The sequence below is a fragment of the Lagopus muta genome, chromosome 13 (genome assembly GCF_023343835.1).
Source record: "Lagopus muta isolate bLagMut1 chromosome 13, bLagMut1 primary, whole genome shotgun sequence".
Classification (NCBI taxonomy): Eukaryota; Metazoa; Chordata; class Aves; order Galliformes; family Phasianidae; genus Lagopus; species Lagopus muta.
Window position 1 is genome coordinate 14,813,753 of NC_064445.1, and position 18,995 is coordinate 14,832,747.

The 18,995-nt window shown below is 36.9% G+C and overlaps 1 protein-coding gene across 3 annotated transcripts in view; it reads left to right on the forward strand.

Moving 5' to 3' along the window:
• TENM1 (teneurin transmembrane protein 1) overlaps positions 1 to 18,995 on the forward strand; it is a 537,663-nt gene that overhangs the window by 54,345 nt on the left and 464,323 nt on the right. For 2 of the 3 annotated variants that reach the window (XM_048959375.1, XM_048959377.1), the window contains one exon: positions 312 to 416. The gene's annotated coding sequence lies outside the window, so the exon portion shown is untranslated. Of the gene's footprint in view, positions 1 to 311; positions 417 to 11,485; positions 11,552 to 18,995 lie in introns of those variants that run through there. The other variant, XM_048959378.1, reaches the window with a different exon arrangement.

Below are 18,995 nucleotides of genomic sequence, written 5' to 3' on the forward strand. Positions count from 1 at the left end.
ATACAAAAAGGGCAAGATTTTTACAGAACAAAGACTTTTGAATTCAGAGCTTAAGTAAATTGTACTAGAAATCAGTGGACTATGTCTCTAGATCTGAAGTAGTCACAGTAACACTTCTAAGTAACTGTGCATACCTCACTGAAATCTTGTGGTAATTATTTCATTTCTAATGTGATTTGACTAATAAATTTATACATGTTGAAATCAAATATGAAGAAATATGTTAAAAGCTGCCTACAACAGAATACATGAACTCTCTCTGCTAGTAAAGTTGAATTATTAATGGTTTAATTTCTTATTTTTTTCCACAGGATTTGAAGTTCCAATTAAAACAGTGTTTGGGCCATTGCTTTGCCTGCCAGTGCTTAATCTTTTCCGAAAGCCTCATCACTTACCTAAAACAAAAGAAGAACGAGGTAAGGAGAGAAAGTAATGAAATGCAGCATAGCACATCTGTCAAAGGAACAGAAAGTAGCTTTAAAAAAAAAAATCCAGGATCAATGACATTAAAAAATTTCATTGAGAACTAAATGTGTTTATGTTACGCATCTTAATACTAAGAGGTCTGTTACTATCGTTATATTCTTGCATACACTGCAGGTTGGGTGGTTTGTGTGAGTGCTTTACTGTAGATGTAGCCACAGGATACAAATGACAAATAGGAACAAGAGCTCTGGAATTGCTAAATGAACCTCACTGTACTGTGGAGACCTTTAAAAGATTGTTTGACATCTTGATGCTGAACTTATGAATGTAATTTACATTTCTGAAGTTATTTCAAATTCAGTTTGGAGCCAGTCTAAATTTATGTTCTCCAAATAAGTACAGTGCGATATTGGGTGCTGTATGAAGGCTTCCACATTCCAGCACCTAGAGCAATGATTCCCTTTGTTGTTGATAATGGACCTTTCTGGAAATACCTGGAAGTGTCTTTTTCAATGTCGCTTAGGATTGCAGTAATATCTAGTAAGGCAGGCAGAACTACGGGTGAAACAGGGGAGTAGTACAGTGGTTTAACTCTGATGGGATAAGTAGGTAAGGGAGATGTGGTTTGAAAAATATAAGCTTTTTTTGGGTTTGAAAAGTATAGCCTGCAGTGGCTACCTTTTTAGTCACTGCTGACATTCAGATTTTCCCCATTCTCTTCTCCATTCTGCATTTTCAAATTTGTGCCATAGATCATGTTCAAACTAATACTAGCTGGTGCAGACTAGGCTTTATAACTACTCAGCCTCCTCATACAAAAACCAGCAGACTAGAAAGTCTTTTGGCTTCTCTGCTTTTCAGTACACAATGTTATTGATTTGTTTCTGGATTGTTGAACATACACCTTTTACAGAGTCAAGAATACTGTTTATAATTTTGCTTTTCTAGTTGCATAAGGGATATCACTATGTAGCTGGAAAAAATATCTCACATGGCATCACCGGAGTGTGAGATCAGTCATGAGTAAAACTGGTTTCAATAGGTGTATTTTTAAAACATGTGTCACTGAGGGAGATTTGTACCTCCAGATACAACTGATAATATGTATTATTATGAACATTCTTAAAATATTTTCTATACAGTTGCTATCAGAAACTACTCTTACATATGAAGATTGTTCTATATGTGGTGTGTAAATCTTTAGAGATTTGCCAAATAATCTTGTGGTTTCTGAATCCCATCTTACTTGAACTGTGTCTTACAGTGCTATTGTCTTCTATCTCACCCATCTAGGACATTGTTTCTGCTAAAAGGTGGGGATGGTCACAGGAAATCATTCTGACTGATTTTTGATTTTCTTAATTTGACTGAATTGTCCATTTATTGAGCAGTTGCAAAACAAATCTCAATTGTATTAGTCTCTAAGACAGCAAAAGATAAGAGGATAAAGACATTTGTACAATTAAATAAAAAATGACATTTTAGCATTGTATATGGAAGTAATGAAAAGCTCACATAGAACTTCTTATAAACAAAGCCCATTCTCCAAAAAAAACCCTCAAACTTTAAATTTACAATTAATTTTGAAAAAGTGCACTTGATCCATCTATAGCTCTTCCCTTCAGTGTCTTATAATTACATTTCAAAGCTATGCCTATCTGCTAGAAATCTACTTAAAGATTTTCTGGTATTCTGTTGCTTAAAACCCTAACATTTCCACCTTTAAAATTTTTATGTCTTCAAAATCCTGCTAGTAATGTATGCTAACATCTTAAATACTTTGAGATGATGAGTGTGGATGGTGTTTTTCAAGGACTGTGCACTGAATTGGCAACTGAAATGAAAAACATGCTGACTGTGTATGCAATTTAATTGGAACCCCTATTGATAAAGCAAATGGTCAAGGTTTTGTTGTAGTTTCTAGACTCACCTGATTACAATAATAATATCTGTGTTTCTATCCCCTAATAACTTCTGACCTAACTGACAAGAAATTTTTTAGCCCAGTGACTTTTATTAATGGAAAGATGGTTTGGAAAGAAAATTAAGTTCCTGGCATACTAGTGAAAAAACATGGCTGTGCTGAAAAAAAGGATTTTTTAAAATGCCCTAAGGGAAGGCTGCTTATTAAGTTCCTCTAAGACAGTCTACAAAAGAAAGAGACCTAATTAATGTGCCAGGCTTAGAGAAGTGTTTTAGTCAGAACCTGTGCCTTTTATAGACGGGAAAATCCACAGAGGAGTAAATTTGTGAATGCAGGGAATCGTCCTGGGGTTCTGCAATGGAAATCAAACTCCCTGCTCTGTGCGGTGAACATGTTTCCTATTTCTTTATATGATGCTGACATTTGATATCAAAACTAGGGGATCAATCTTGCAGTGCTAGGAACATTTCTGTTCAGGTTGTAGCTTTTGTGTTTAAGACCAAAGAGTGTTATTGTATGTATGGTTGCCAGGCACAGTGTTTTATGGCTTATTATATTTGCAGTTTGGACTGTAAACTACAAAAAAACCCACCCACATTCATTTTACTTATAGGGCAGCTTATTGTTCTTATTGAATAGTAACAATCCTTATACCATGGGTGAAAGAATTTGATTTATCTCTGTTATTAGGTATACTAGGTGTGTGATTAGATATCATTCTTATAAACTATGTTTACATTACTATTCTATTAATTCCTGTTAGCTTGTACAGTCAGGGAAGGTTTCTGCTGTGAAACCCATAAGGACATGCAGCGCATGTCCACACACAATTCCCAGCCTTTGCCAAGCCTCTGTAGTGTTACATACCTTTAAGATGAAAAGTGGTTTCCTGGATAATTTGTATAATGTGTCTTTAAGTATTCATGTTTTCAAGATGGATTTGGATTTGCAAGCTATATATGATAAAGCATACCTTGCACTTTCTATTTTAGATATAGCATGGTTTGAAATGCATGAGGGTTCTTCTCCATGTAGTAGATGGTTCACTTTGAGGATCTTAAACATTCATTTCTAGTGGTACTCTTATCAGAGATTCTCTATTAATAATGCTATAGTGAAATAGGAGACTGTTGGAAATCACAAGGAAATCAATGAAAAACACTTTGCAACAATACTGTTCTTTCTACTTTCATTTTAGATTGTGAAAGCAATTTGCTAACGTTAATAAAGTGTTACAGTAAGCTCCTGAGCATTCAGTCCTAGAAACTTGCAAACTGAGATAAAAACGGTTAACAGCTGCACTACGGCAGTGGAAACTTACATGTTTTCTGTGGACCATCTTGGAGGGCAATGAAACTTTGTTCCCAAAAATACTCATGAACTGCAGCTTCCCGGGACTGGAGTTTATTTTTTGAGAGAGCTTTGATTCTTTGGTCAGGGCGCTGCTCCGTAAGGAGATTTCTATTAGTTTGATCTAAATCTTAAAGATGTCTGAAGAATCAATAGGAAACAAAGGTTTTAACGGGAGAGGTGTAAGTTCATTGAAATCCCTAAGAGTAAAATCATCGTCCTAAGGAGAGCATTCACTTTGTGTACGTATTGATATTCTCTTAGAATGATTGTGTTCAGTGGCTGTTCTACACTGCAGAAAACCTAGAGGAGTAATTATGAATTAAAGACAAAGAGGAATAACCAGCTATTCACTTTTGCTTCAAATATTATAAGCACAGCTTTTTTAATTAACTAAAACTCTGTCGTGTTTATTGAAAGTTTAAAGTGATTTTTGTTTATTAAAATAGTCTTAATCTATATTTACTGCTCCTAGTCAAGGTGGCCTAATGTGGGATAAGAACTACTGAATTATCCATTTTTAAAAAATGTCCCATTATGATGTTTGTGTCTCATTAATTTCTCTCCTGGAACCTCATTCCACCTTCACAGGCTATACATGCTCTAGCAGTATGTCATAGTGATTCCAAAGTATATGAATATTGTTGGTGTGAATTTGAGGTAGCAAAGTAGACAACTGTACACTGAATCCCATATTCTTCTTTGCAAAAAAAATCTTTTTTAAGTCAGCAGCAGTCCATAATGCAAATTGATATTTTATATAGTGTCTGGCACTATGAATCACATGCCATACCTTACCTTTTGAACTGTGGTCTCATATCCTCCTTTTTTTCACTTACAACAACAAAACATGGAAAACAGAATTAAAACATTTCTTAGAGAGAATTTGAACTATCAAGCAGAGAAATGTCGTTACTTCTTTAATTGTGTACATGAAAAAAAATATTGCTATAGAGTTCCAGCAGAGCAATTTCTTAGCAATTCACCATGGAGACGGTTACTTGCAATCTTCCAGAGCTCTGTCCTTTAAGAAAAATATATCCTTATGCAATTCAAATTATTTTACAATCTTTAAAGTCTCATTTTAGAAATCACTGATGTATTAACTTAATCATCTATCTGAGTTTGTTCTAGCAAAAGCCCGTATGTGGTAGAGATGTTTCTAACTACTTTCACTGTGTTTGATAAACCAGTCCATCAGTAACAAGAAAGATAAAATGAGTAATTCAAAAGCTATCAATACTGACCGAGGAGAAGAGTTGCTTACATCTTCACATCTTCAGTATATTTTTCTTTTTTTTTTTTGGCCCAAAACCATTATTTTACAGATAAAATGACTTTTGGAATAGATAAAGATGATAGTTTTTTACTATATCTGTAAATATCATAGTATGTGTTCTTACTAGTATTAGACAGATCATGTGAGTACATTCTTTGATGTATGTTGCTGGCATCAGAAAGATAATAAATGATTGAACATATAATGTCTTCTGCCTGGCACATCTTACTTAAGACTCCCACAGAAGTATTCATATCCTGTTCTTTCTACTGTTCGACTAGTGAATGTTTTCCAGCACAAGTGAAGCCCAAGGCACTGAACAGTAGGTTCTCAGTCTACTTGAATGCTATTGGGGTTGAATGCTGCCTTGCTTAATAGGAAATCAGCCCTAAATTGTCCTTCTCTTAAGCTGACAGTGAACAGCAAAGCTACAAATAACACTAGAGAAACTCAAATTGTTTTAGGCATGAGAGCTCAAAGGTTCATTTTAACACTGGTGCGGTCTTGCGCAGGCCTGCAGCAAGGTGGTAGGTTCAAGGTCTTCCGCTGAAATTGCTGAGCGTTTGTGCACATCTAAGCCTCACTGTACTCTAGAGTTGGGGCAGTGAAGTGGAGCATGATGGTGTTTTCTTTGTTCCTTGACAGTACATGATCTCTAAATAGCTGCTGTCCAAGTTTAACTTTACTTAAGACCATTCTTACGTAAAGAACAGCTTAATGTCTTTTACTGATAACTTGATTCTGTTTGCAGCTAAGGAAAAAATATATATAACTTCAGAATTAATATTCTTATCATTTCTCTTTGAATGCAGCAAATTCTACTTCAACTATTCCCTCCATTCCCAGAGAATTTATTTGGAGATTCTCTTGGATAGTAACTGTAATGGCTCTACACTGGCATGATATAATGAAGTTCTGCCTCCAGAGATTTAGATAAAACCATTTTAGTAGACTGATCTCATCCTAATCCTTATTAGACATGCGTCCAAATCTTAAAACTACAATTGCTGTAATCTCACAATACTTTGGGTTTACTGCTTTTTAAAAAAATTATGTTTAATTTTAACTCAAGTAGGTCACTACTTGAAATAATAGGTGCTACAGGTCAGGGAGTGTGTGGGTGGGAAAGGGTGAACTGTGGTAACCTAACATTGCTTTGGCAATACTATCTTTCATGGTACACGTGCTAAATTCAGCTGAAAAACCTAAAGAGGTATCAAATGTGGAAAAAAACTTTATGAAAACAAACGAAACCAGCATGTGTAAGCTCTTAATTTAATTACTGCAGATTTATTTTGATTTGTATCTGAAACACAGCAGGCAGGAGAGAAATTGTTTGCTAGAATAAAAATAGATCATTCCAATGCACAGTGTTTTCCATTAAGCTCTCTGTAGACTTACAAGCTGGAGAGCTCCTAAATTTTCTACTCTGTCATTTAAGGTTTATTTTCATTTTATTTTCAACATGCAACAAACTTCAGGATATTATATTGGTTATCTTGATAGCAGAGTTTCTGGTTCTTTCTGAGGTCGAGAAGGAAAGGGGCAGCAACTGGAGTCCATCCAGATGCCAGGAGATCACTCTCCCTGACATTTCCAGAACCCCCTTGGAGGGGTTTGTTATCCTACACACCAATGTCAGCAGGTCTTTCAGCTGCATAGATCCATCCCCATGACTTAGGCTCTTAGTTTCCATTACTGGAATGTATAAAATCTGCAGTTCCCCCACTGAATATGTCCAGTGGATCTCTGTATGCATGCAGGCTGTCTGTATAAGTTGGAATGGAGAACTTCAGGCCATTACCAGAGTTCAAGCAATAATGCCTGGTCATTAGCACGCTGCCACATGTTGCTCAGTGCTGTGCCACCCCCAGCTTCACCCTGGGACAATACTGCATGTGTCACCTACTCACAGCATTTGGAGAATCTCTGCCAGAAATCTGATGGCAGAACTGCTGGAAGCCATCAGCTGTTAGAGGGCAGAAGTAAAATTTTAGAGTAAAGAAAGGTTGCTTGCCAGTAGAAGTTATTTGAATACTTGATAGACAGATTCACATTTCATTCCCTTTCCCTTGTCAGGCTCTTTCAAGTACAGTTAGCATTCCCTATCCAGGAACAAGAGACTGGAAAAACTTGTTGGTGTAGAGGGGAATATGTTTCTCCTGCTAGAAAGGGTGGTGCAAAGAGTCGTTTCATTGCAAATCAGGGATTCCAGATAAGTCACTGCAGCCTTTTATGGTGCCCGCAATGCATCAGGTATGTATCAGGCTCGACAACAGTGCATTGAAGTAGGAAAATTCCAATTCATATATAAGCAGCTATAGCCAATAATACTGCATGGACATTTTAAAAGCAATTTGGAAATGGAAATACAGAGAGATCAGGGGAAAAGATTGAATTATTATTCAATGATCCCATATTTATAAATTATCTAGTATCTATAATACTTGAAAATAGGATTTATTTACTTTAATAATTCATGGAAAGTTCACAGAAGGTAATTTATTAATAATACAGTGTCATCAATATGGATTTGTTCAATTCCTATTCTGCTGAGCTTACTGGTCTGTTCTATTACAGCAGCAAGGAAGTCTTGTTTTAAAGAACTGTGAAAATATGCCTATTACCTTGTTTTCAAAATGAAGTGTAGAGATGTTGGTGGAATGCAAAGCTTCAGTTTGAGGTCAGGAGTAACGACAAACACAGAATTAAGAATACACTCCAGCTCAGGTGGACACTAAAGGTCACTGTGCAGGAAAATACTTGAAATAAGCATGTGCTTACATTTGAGTCAAAATCAATGGAATTACTCTTATACTTACTGGTGTAATTATACAATTAAGACATTTAAGTGTTCTGCTGATTTAGAGCCCGAATTTTTGAGTACTCTATAGAGGCAAAGCCTATTGAATCAGAAATATGCCATTTGCAGCCTACTTACCAAACTCTTCAATATTCCATCAATAACTTCAGCTGTTTCCTGTACAAACTAGCATTGTCCCTACAAAATATTGGTTTACAAATCATGCTCTTTCAACAGTAACATTTAGTAGGGCAGGGGTAATTATTTGCATTCCATATTTTTTGTCACCTCATTCTTCCCCAAAATAAGTTTCTCAAGTTGCTCTGCTCAAATATTGCATCTGAAACCATTTGTTGTGGAACAACAAATCTGCATGCTTTCAAGAAGAAAAGCCACTATCTGGTTAGTACTGCTGAAAAGGCTGGAATTGTATTCTCAGGAAAGCAGGACTGCACATTCCCCTGAGAGTATTTGAAACAAATATGCGCCAAATAAGTAATTCTGTCTGATGATTTTTTTTAAGCACTCTAACAAGTGAAAAATTGGTAAGAAATAGAAGCAGTGGTACGGTTTGATTAGGTCCATATCCAGAGCTGCATCATGTTGCAGCACAGGTGATTTTTCATTAGTCTGCAGCCAAGGATGATGCCAGGCATACTGCTGGCTAGCAGTTTCTACTGGTTGCACACATGTGTACAGTTCACCTGCTACAGTATGGGGCAGATGCTCCAGAAAAGCAGATGGAACAATTCTATTGTACATAAATACCTGAAGGTAGTGTGCAAGGATGACTGAGCCAGGCTCTTTCCAGTGGATGCTAGTGCCAAGACAAGAGGGCAACAGGCACAAACTGAAATGGAGGACATTCTCCAGGAACTCCAGTAAGCAATTCTATATGGGTGATACAGCACTGGCACAGGTTGCTCGGAGAGACTGTGCTGTTCTCCCTTCTGGGAGATGGTCAGAAGCATCTGTATATAATTCTGGGCACCCTGCTCTGGGTGGCACTGCTGGAGCAGGAGTTGGAGCAGACCAGGTGGATCGAGCGGTCTCTTCCAACCTCTACCATTCCATGATTCTGTATGATATTTAATTTACAGAACTGGCATGCAAACTTAAAATGAAAACTGTTTTTACTTTGTGATCAATCACCTTATGTCGTTTTTAGGTTCTTGTGCATTAAGTACAAACCATGAAAGCAGCAGCATGGTGCTGAGTATAGAAGATCATTCACAGACTGTGAACTGGAGGAAAAGAGAGGAGAAGTTTATTCCATAAATTTATTCTAGAAATCTTTCTAGCAAAATGTTACTGATCTTTAAGCATTTGTATTTTTATTTTTTTCCTTTCCAATTCTCAGCCAATGAACAAGAACATGTCGTATTGCAACTTCCTTTGTGATTCATTCCTCATAAAACAATCTGTTCTCTTAGTGGCACTTGTTATTAATCAAGGTTTTCTCCTTGCATTAGAATCATTGGCTCAATCACTTCAGTGTGTATAATCATTTATTTTTTAGCAGTACACTAGTGAGTAGGTGCTCATATATGTCTGTCAAAGGGATATACTTAGTGTTGCTTTATAATTTCAGTGAGAACAATAATGGTTGAAATGTGATCGCTTTTTCTTTTTTTTAATTTAAAAAAAAAATGACGTCCCCACAGTAGGAGGAGAGAGTAAAAAGGATGGAATTTTCCAAACTCCATTTATTTTTCTATCATTGAAACATTCAAAAGTACAAGGAAATGCTTCTTCAATATCAATCATTTCATAATGTATCCGCAGAGACAGTAGACTTGTGTTACCCTGAAAAGAATGTGGAAAGAGCTAATTTGTTATAATAGTGCATGTATTTGCAGAGTACAGCACAAAAATTCTCACTCTAACAAATGAAATGGAGAAGGGAGATGGAGGTTGCATATAGATATAATATTCTTTATTGATAAGGTATTGCTTTCCCTGCATCTGCCTGAATTAAACTGAGATAAAGACCGATAAGATATAAGACATCATCAGATAGATACTGATGATATATTTTAATGCAGAAATGTAATTTTTGAGATATTAGGGGGAAAAAAATTGAGAGGCTCCAAAAGATGAATCAGTTTTTTTGTGTAAGTCAGGCCTGTTCTCCACTTGGAGACCTTACTGCCAGGCTATTTGAAAATGGAGGAGAGGAGAGGAGAGGAGAGGAGAGGAGAGGAGAGGAGAGGAAAGGAACCATTCAAAAGGAAATGTGTGGCTACATATCTTGTTCTCAGAATTGGTCTTCTCATGTTTTCCTTGAATTTTTCTGTTACCTATTTCCTGATTTCCACCAATGGCTGCACTGGTTGTTTTTTGGGGCTGTTGTTTTTTGTTTTGTTTTGTTTACTTTTCCAGACTTCATGTACTACCTGCTTTTCTTTCCTATATATTTTAGCTAAGCCTTTTGATTTTCATGCCATACTGAAGGTGAATTCTTTTCTTTTTTCTTCTCCTGTCTTTCACCTTGCTTGGCAATTGTTTTGTAGAGATCTGATGAGAAATCTTCCATTCCCACAACTCCCAATATTATTATTTTTTCTCTTTAAATGATTCTGCACCATCACAGTATTTTACTGCATCAGATTCCAGCATTTAAGGTATCTTGCAAAGTCCTGATATCACTCATCTTTATCTCTTAGTTCATTTAATCTACTCTGCTTACTCTTTGCTTATTTTCTCCAATTAAATTTTCATTTTTGAAGCTTTGCTTCTTTTCTCATACAATTCCATATTTTTTCAAGAGCATTCTCTTCATCATTTTCTGTTCCTGCACTCTGGAAATATTCCTCATGATCATCACAGTCCTCCTTACACATTCAGATACTCGTATCTATCTGGACTTGTTGGATGATAAGCTGGTTCTGAAAGAGGTGTACTTCCCACTTCCACAGGGCTGTGCCTGCCTCACTGCTCACAGCTGTGAGCAGGACATGAAGGCAGTGCAAGGGCAGCCTATGCAGAAGGACACAATGCCACTGCTCAGGGCTTCTCTGCCCCATCAGCCCTGAATAGTCACTGCATGCAACCAGCTTCAAGCTGTTGCTCAGATGGTGACTACTGCTCGTGCTGTTTGTAATATTTCAGTTGTGATGATTTAGTGCTGTGATTATTGATGCTGTTAGGATATAATTTCTTAGTACTGATGCTGCTGTGGTAGGACATAGTGGCTCATCAAATTGCATCCCTGGTCTTTCATATTCCTTTTAGAAAAGAAAGAAAATCTTTGAGTGTACATTTAATTTTGGTGCAGCATGGATGATTATGTTGTGTAACTACCATTCAGAAAATGGTTATTATATAGAGCCTGATGGAGTTTTGCCTTGGAAGGTTTGTGGATGCATTTTGTCCCTTAAGAGACATGCCTGCTCATGCAGGGCAGTTCTGGGCTGGGAGAGTTCAGTGAAACCTGCCCTTTCACAGCACCAAGGGGCCTCTTTGTTAGAGGGTGATTAGTGTTGATTAGCAGGGTGATGACAACCCTAATTAGACTCTAAGGAAACCTGAGGAGCAAAACTTTGCAGCTGAGTTACAAAGCTGGACTAATTAGAAGGGCACTGCAGCGCATTAGGATGGTATTCTGCTGTCTGACTAAAAATGGCTGCTTGCTGCTGTAGCCCCTGATTTGTGTGGTTTTTAATGAAGATGTTCTTAATGAGGAACAAAATTTTCCTCCTGTAGGGATTTCCTTGGTTTTGGGAGGAGAAGGACAGCAGATGTCAGAAGATGCAGCCAACCCTGCCCGGTAGGCCCTCTTCGTTATCTGTGCTGCGTGGTTAGCTGGGTGATGCAAAGGCCAGGGCATCCAATTACTAATGAGTCTGAGACAGTTATCATTATTTAAAAAAAAACTGCTTAAAGCTTTTAATAATGCTGTGAGAAAAGAACCTTTTTTTGAGGTATGTGATATTCTGCTTTGCATAATTCATCCATGTGTAGTTTCTAAGAAAGTTAATGAAGTTATAGAGTGATTAAACCACGTCTCTTGCAGCTTTGTTGCTTCCTGTATATATGAAACAGGCATTGATATACTAGATGTTATCTCTTACAGAATAGGTGCAGAATATTTTAATAGCCATTGTGCAATTCTATTTTGAGTTACACAACTAGTGGGATTTATTGGTTTTCTTGTGTTTGCTTTGTTTTCATTTATGTCTAGTTTGGCTTATATAAATCTACACAATGTAATGGTTTAATTGCCAACAGAATCCAGGCTGAAAGCCAGCTTTTAAGGAGTACTAGTCTAATGCCAAAGTAATGTAGTGTCTGAATCTGGTGGGAGGAGAGGAGGATGTGGGAAGGAGTGCATGGGCTGTGGCTATATATTACTGAATTCTGTGCCTGTCTGTTGGAACATCACGCTGTAACTGCAAAAATCAGAAGAAAACTGTATTTTCTAGATTATTGTGATTTGGTTTTTGCGTTTTTTTTTTTGTTTGTTTGTTTTGTTTTTTTTTTTTAATATTTAGTGTTATTCTAGGAGATCACAGAGAAAGAATTTGTCCATTCCATGCTTTAAATAAAAATAAGCATATGTGAAGTGGATTGGAAAGGATTTTTAAGAAAGCAATTCTAGCCCTCAGCTGCAGGAAATATCGTCTGCTCGATGATTTCAGAAGCTGACCTTCTTCTCAGTTTTCTGCTGCAGTACTTTTTCATTGAAACACATACTTCTTTCCTGAGGAGTTGGTTTTTAATTCTGTGATGAAGCATTTCTGCAATTGCAGAGCAGTTTTACTCTGTAGAGTTCTATTAGTAGACATCTGAGAAGATCATTAAACTACAGTACCTGGGGATTGCTCCTGTGCCATGTCAGAAACATGTCAAAGTCAAGATGTGGCCTCCCCTCCACAAAAGCACAAGTGAGCTCAGTTGAGATCTGCTGGAAAAATTAAACTGGGGGGATAAGTCAAGTGTAGGTTGAAAGAACATGGAGTATTCAATTTAAAATAACCCAGCCGTTTCCAAAGAAATGCATTGCTTCACAGTTATAGTTAGTATGGATATGCTTATCTTGATAAACTTAATGATTTCATGTAGTACAGCGATCGGCCTCTTGTGTACCTTAAGAAATCAACTAATATAAATCAAAATATATATATAAATGTAAACTATATATATATAAATCATAAACTAGTATAAATCAATAATATCATCTGCTATATATAAAGCATGATAGTGCTTTAAATTAAAGTGAGAAGGCATTCAAGTTGGAGAAAAGAGTCATTAAATAGCCACAGAACATGGAAGGTTTTACTTTTAAAATGATGTACAGTAAAGGTATACTCCTATATCTCTCTAGCTATACCTGCACCCTCTGCTCTCTTTTCTTCTTTGAAGTGCCTCTATATCAGTGCATGCAGCACAGAGAATAAATAGGAACAATTAGGGATCTGTGTGTGGTTGGAGGGCTAGAGTGTCACTGCAATTACAGAGACCTAGCAGTCCACGTGACAGGAATGTTGCCATGAATGGTTATGTGCTTTTTAGGAAGGATTGGCCAGGAAGGCAACATGGTGGAGTTGCTTTTTATGTGAGAGAATAACTGGAACGTATCAAGCTCTGCCTAAGTGTGAATGATGAATGAGCAGAGAGCTAATGGGTGAGAATTTAGGGGCAAGATAATACAGATGACACCTTTGTGGATGTTTTCTACAGCCACCTGATCAGGAGCAGGAAATTAAGGAATCATTCTACAAACAGCTGGAAGGTGTTAAGGGGCCTGGAGCATCTTTTGTATGAGGAAAGGGTCAGAGACGTGGGGGAATTCAGCCTGGAGACTGAGAGGGGATCTTGCCAATGCCTATAAATACCTGGTGGATGGGAGTGAGTTGTATGGAGCCATTTTTCACTTTTCAGTGGTGCCCAGCAACAGAGCAAGTGGCACTGGGTCCAAACTGAAACATAGGAAACTCCATATGAACATGAGAAAAGGTTTCTTTACTTCAACAGGACACTGAAACTGGCTGCCCAGAGAAGCTGTAGAGTCTCCTTCTCTGGAGATGTTTAAAACTCACCTGCATGCTTTCTTGTGCAATTTGCTGTAGTAACTGCTTTGGAGAGTTTGGGCTTGGATGATCTCCAGAGATCCTGTCCAACCCCAACAATTCTGTAATTCTGTGATAGACAAATAGTAGTCTATATGTGGATAGTAGTGTATATATGCAGCAGTTGCTATTAAGTATTAACAAATAATATCCATTTTAAATATTGTATGTCTACTACTGAAACCAGCCTGGCTTGTACCTTAGTGTGTATGTGCCATCCTGAGACATACCTGTTCATTGCTTTAAGAATCCACTGAATTTAGTCATATTATTATTTTAGCCAGTTTCCAAGTATTTCTTCGTCCTTTTCTTGTATTACAGTAGACTTCCTAATCTTTTATTTTTTTATGGGCTGTTCAGTGTAATCTACTGTACCACCAAAGTTGGAATATTTGACTCAGTTTTAATTCATGGAATGCTACCAAATTTGTACTTGTAAAATAATCTAGGTTGATATATATTGTCAAAAGTGCAATACTCACATTACTGTAACTTAAATATGTTTTAATTTTCTCTCTTCTCATAAAGTGTGTGCTCTGCTCCTGAAGAAGTTCAGCAGAATGAACACTAGCAAGCCAGTGCTTAAATGCTCTCAAGAGATCTAAATAGGGTGGACTTTTAAGAACGTGAATCTTTCTTCTATGTGAATAGTGCAAATAGCCACACTACTTTTGTCTGGAGTTGTTCTAGGCTTTCCCTGAAGAAGAAATACAAACGCATGGTGTGTGATTTGCATCCTTACCAAATTCATTGCCTTTCTTAAAATACGGAGCTGAATTTAGTGCTCAGTTTAAAACTGCTATTTCTGTAATTGTTTAAAGGCCAACTGGCGAGGCACTAAACAAAAGCTATCATGTTCATAAAGCAAAAAATCATTTGCTGTAACAGCTTCTTGCTATTTTGTGATGCAGGGGGATGGGAAGACTTTGAAACCTACTCTATGAATCATTCCCAACATCATGTGTTACGTGAATATTATTTTTAAGTGTGTAACTATGCTATTAGGGCCTTCTGTGATTTAGACAGAGCTTTCAGAATACTAAAAAGTCATTATTTACTTTCTTACAGTCTATTAAGGCTGAACAGTCCTCATGCAGGCTCTGCTGTGGCAGGGTTGATTGGTTCTCAGTGGACTTGTCTTGTTAATAGGAGGAAAGAGGCTCTTGCTGAAATTTCTACTCCCATCCAGAACGTGACTCCTCTAGACAGCTAATTGTATTGCATTTGAACTTTCTCCCTGATGTGGCAAAATGAATGTCCTTAGACCTCTACATTAAATAAAAGGCTTTTCTTCATAGGTGCCAATTGTTCCGCAGCTTACCAAACAAGAAGCCTGAGCCTTGGTGACTGAGACAGGTCATCTTCCTTTCTCTCAGTGAAACCTCAATGTCAGGAAGATAGAGTGCCTCTAACCTGGGCCAGGTTGGGAAGTTGTGTTGGGTACCATTGCTTTTCCCATCCAGACTGCTTGTACATTTTCTTGGAGCTAGTAAATATTTACATGATGAGACTGCATTGCTGTCTCCTAAAAAATGGAGTGCTAAATGCACTTAGTCTCATCATTATTTGAGCTTTAGAGATGCAGGGCATGAATGTGAACTGTAGGAATGTAGAAACTGTAGGAAAGCTTTTCTGCAGCAGCTCAAGCTCTACAGCTGGGAATGAATGAAAAAGTAGCAGTGCAGAGACTGTGTTTACATGCAGTTCGTTGCAGTTTTACTGCCAGTGGCTGTTAATTGAACTCTAAATACACATGTAACTGTTATCTGTCAGTGGTGTTAGCTGAAATGACAAGACAGTGCAGTTTGAGCATTGTCAGGTAACATTAGGGTCTCATTAAGATTTAAATCATTAAAACTACAGTTTCACCTGTGTTTGATAAACTGGGATCCATGAAAGAAAACTAAGACTTTTGTTAGCTTGACTGCACTTTAGATAGTAGCAAAAACAAAAGCCCTATTCAATCTCTATTTAGATTTCTTCAGTTATGAGGTGGTGGTATCTGATAGCTTCTTTTGGGGTTGGCTTATGAAAATTAACTGATGTGTAGATCGCCTCTGAATTTATACAGTGAGAAAGGGTTTAAGGAGAACTGGACCATTTTCATGTCCACTTGTCCAAAGAGACTTGGAGAATCTTTGAAGAATGAGAGTTTGTGTTACACAAGCTTATAGGTGTCTTAGAAATAGCCAAAATATTCTTCTACCAGTTGTCAGGTTTGCTGACAAATGCTGTTTTGGTTACTCTAAACATCCATCCTTATTCTTTATTTCATGTTTCCTTCATTCACGGTTTACAGGTTAAAATAATGTGAGTGTTATATAGTTTTGGAGGATAATTGGAGAGACATATGTAACTGATGGTATGAGTTGGTGTGCTCCTTCAGTGTGACAGCCAAGTGAATGACCAGCTTTTCTAAGACTGCATTATTTCAATGTGTTTAATGAATGAAATAAAACATGACAAGATAATTTTGGGTATAACAGTGGAAGAGAGACGTGAGTTTAGGTTTTGATCTGAATGATAAATGGGGCATTTTCTGTCCAATCTTTCATGGTTTGAGTGAGAGTTATCTGGTTAAAAATGATTTCAACAAACAATGTAAAATTGGTGGTGGCCATTTATAATATGAACCACTAACAATTGAATAATAGCTAGTTTATTTTCTCCAGGGTATAGTATCTAGTTTATGAATGCACTTGTACTTCATAAATCATTCTCAAGAGCAAAAGGGAGAAAAATGAAAAATCCATTTTCCTTCAGCCCCCAGGGTCTTTATTTAATTTTTAATGAAATAGAGAGGATACTTCATCAATGGCAACAATAGAACATTTTCAATGCTCATCTTTGAAAACAAACAGGAACAAATCTTAAACCACCGCTAAATATCCCCATCCCACAGCCCAAAACAAATAAGGCGAAGGAGCTGCCTTGAGAGATGAAGCAGATTTTAAATTGAATAGATTTTTGAAGCATTTAAAGATTTGACAGTTACTTAACTTAGGTGTGAGATGTTCTTACCTAGCAGATAGCAGAATAAAGTCGGTGTTGTTAAATGTTTATATGGTTTTTAGATGGTGTAATACTTCAGTGCACAAATGTGTTAAGGCTGTATATTTTCAAGTTCTGGCTTATGAGACAATGGGAGCTCTGGAATCACAAAAGCTCTGCTTGAATATGACATTTGTCCTTTAATTATCTTAAATGGTGACTGTAAGTCTCTGTGTATATCATAGGGCAGTGTTATTTAAAATTCAAATAACGGAATTCTGCTGAGCGCAATAGTGTAACATGAGAAAGATTTTTCTCCTGTTGATTTAAGTGTCAGCTTTCTGAGTCTGAGGCACAGTCGCATCGTGAGATAATCTAATTTAGCCCAATGAATATCAGAGGTTATTTTACATTGTGTACCCTTGTGTTTTATTTTGTTCACACTGATATTACTGAGCTCATTCTCCATAGAAGTATCTGATTCTGATTTGAGGGCATCACAAGAGGGAGGAAAAAAATAAAAGGGGGAAGGTTGTGTGTGATGGTGGAGGGAAGGTGTAGAATATCATCCAAAGAATAATCATTCCTAGAATATGTAACGTATTTCCAGGTTACCTTCATCCTTTTTGAGTTACTTCCTAGATTCTGCTTTGCTGCCAGATTTACACGCTCTTCAGTGTTACTGATTATCCTTTGATGAACTCTTCTAAGCTCAGACCTGTTCTCAGTCATTTCTTTCATAAATGTCCATATTTTCACATTTTCCTAGTGTTCTCAAATTGTGTGTTTGTTCCATTAAAAGTGAATGCTAGGCACAGGTTGAGTGGTTTAGCATCTGTCTCTCCCTATTTCATTGTAGTAGAATAAATAGAATAAGGAAAGTCACTGTGGCTTTTCTTGCAGAAAATAGGAAATTCTGGTAGTAAATTTTTAGCAGAACTACTTTTCTCATCTAGTAATCCTGTTATTGTTTTGCTTTCAGTGATATTTGTCTATTGATACAATCTATTACTTTCTCTAGGAAGTCTGTCAGTCCACATAACAAACTCTTATCTAAAGTGAAAGAAGGAAGAGCTCTCAGACCATTGGGATGTATTTCTAAGAAATATTCTACTACAGCCATTACTAACTTGATTTTCAGTGCATCAATCAGATTGCAAACAATAAGTGCTTTTCAGAAGCTATATACCAAATAACTTTTAGAAAGCAGGTGTAGAATCTAGGTGATCTCTGCATAAAGCTCAATCACCTTTGTGTATTACTGCATCTTGAAGCACTGACTTGAGAATAAAAATGAGTGTTTTATGTAAATGGATGATCAACGTGAAATTCAGTCAATGCTTATCTTTAGCACTATGCTGTCTCCTTTAAGAATTTCAGTAAGTAGTTCTTTGCACTGTCTGCACTGTCATACCTGAAACAACGGTTCTGGAGCGTAAGTGAAGTTGCTGCTTTTCATTGTCTGAGGTATGGATTTTAAATTTCCTACCACTTACTCCTGATGGTAGTAGTATTACTAAGTTTTCCTTTTTGTTACTGGTGCTAGAACATACTGTTGATCATTTAATTTCCTTTTCTAGTGTGCTTTCTGTAACACATTGCTGTGTATGGTATTGCCATGCTGCTTGTGCCAGCAGTATGTAGAAGTTGCATATTCAATTGTAATACACAGGACAGATTACAGGAAAAATAAAAGTATGGAGCAGCAGCTTGAAGAGCATTTGAAAACCCCATGCAGAATTCCGAGTTCCAACCTAGTTGTGCATCACCAGCAATGTAAGTCTCTGCATAGCAGGCCTAAATGTTTTTTCCATCCATCAGCAGATGAAACTCTGTTTTTTTAGTGTTTTTTCTCATCCACAGTAATTAGTTATTTTTCTGCCTTAGATGGCAGCTCAGCTAAATTTTTATTACTTCATGTGCTCATGGCTCATTTATTGTTTTATTTTTCTTCTCTGTTTGCTAGATTTATTACCTTTGCATGAAATAATTCTTTTAAGATAACTGTTTACTTCTGCAGAGGCTTCTTCAATTTGAAGTTGTTCTGCAGTTTTGGTTCTTGTTGCTTATAAACAAAATGCCACTAGCAATCTGCATGGCTTCTGCCAAAAGGTACAACTGTGAGAATTAGAAGAAACTCAGCCTGAAGAA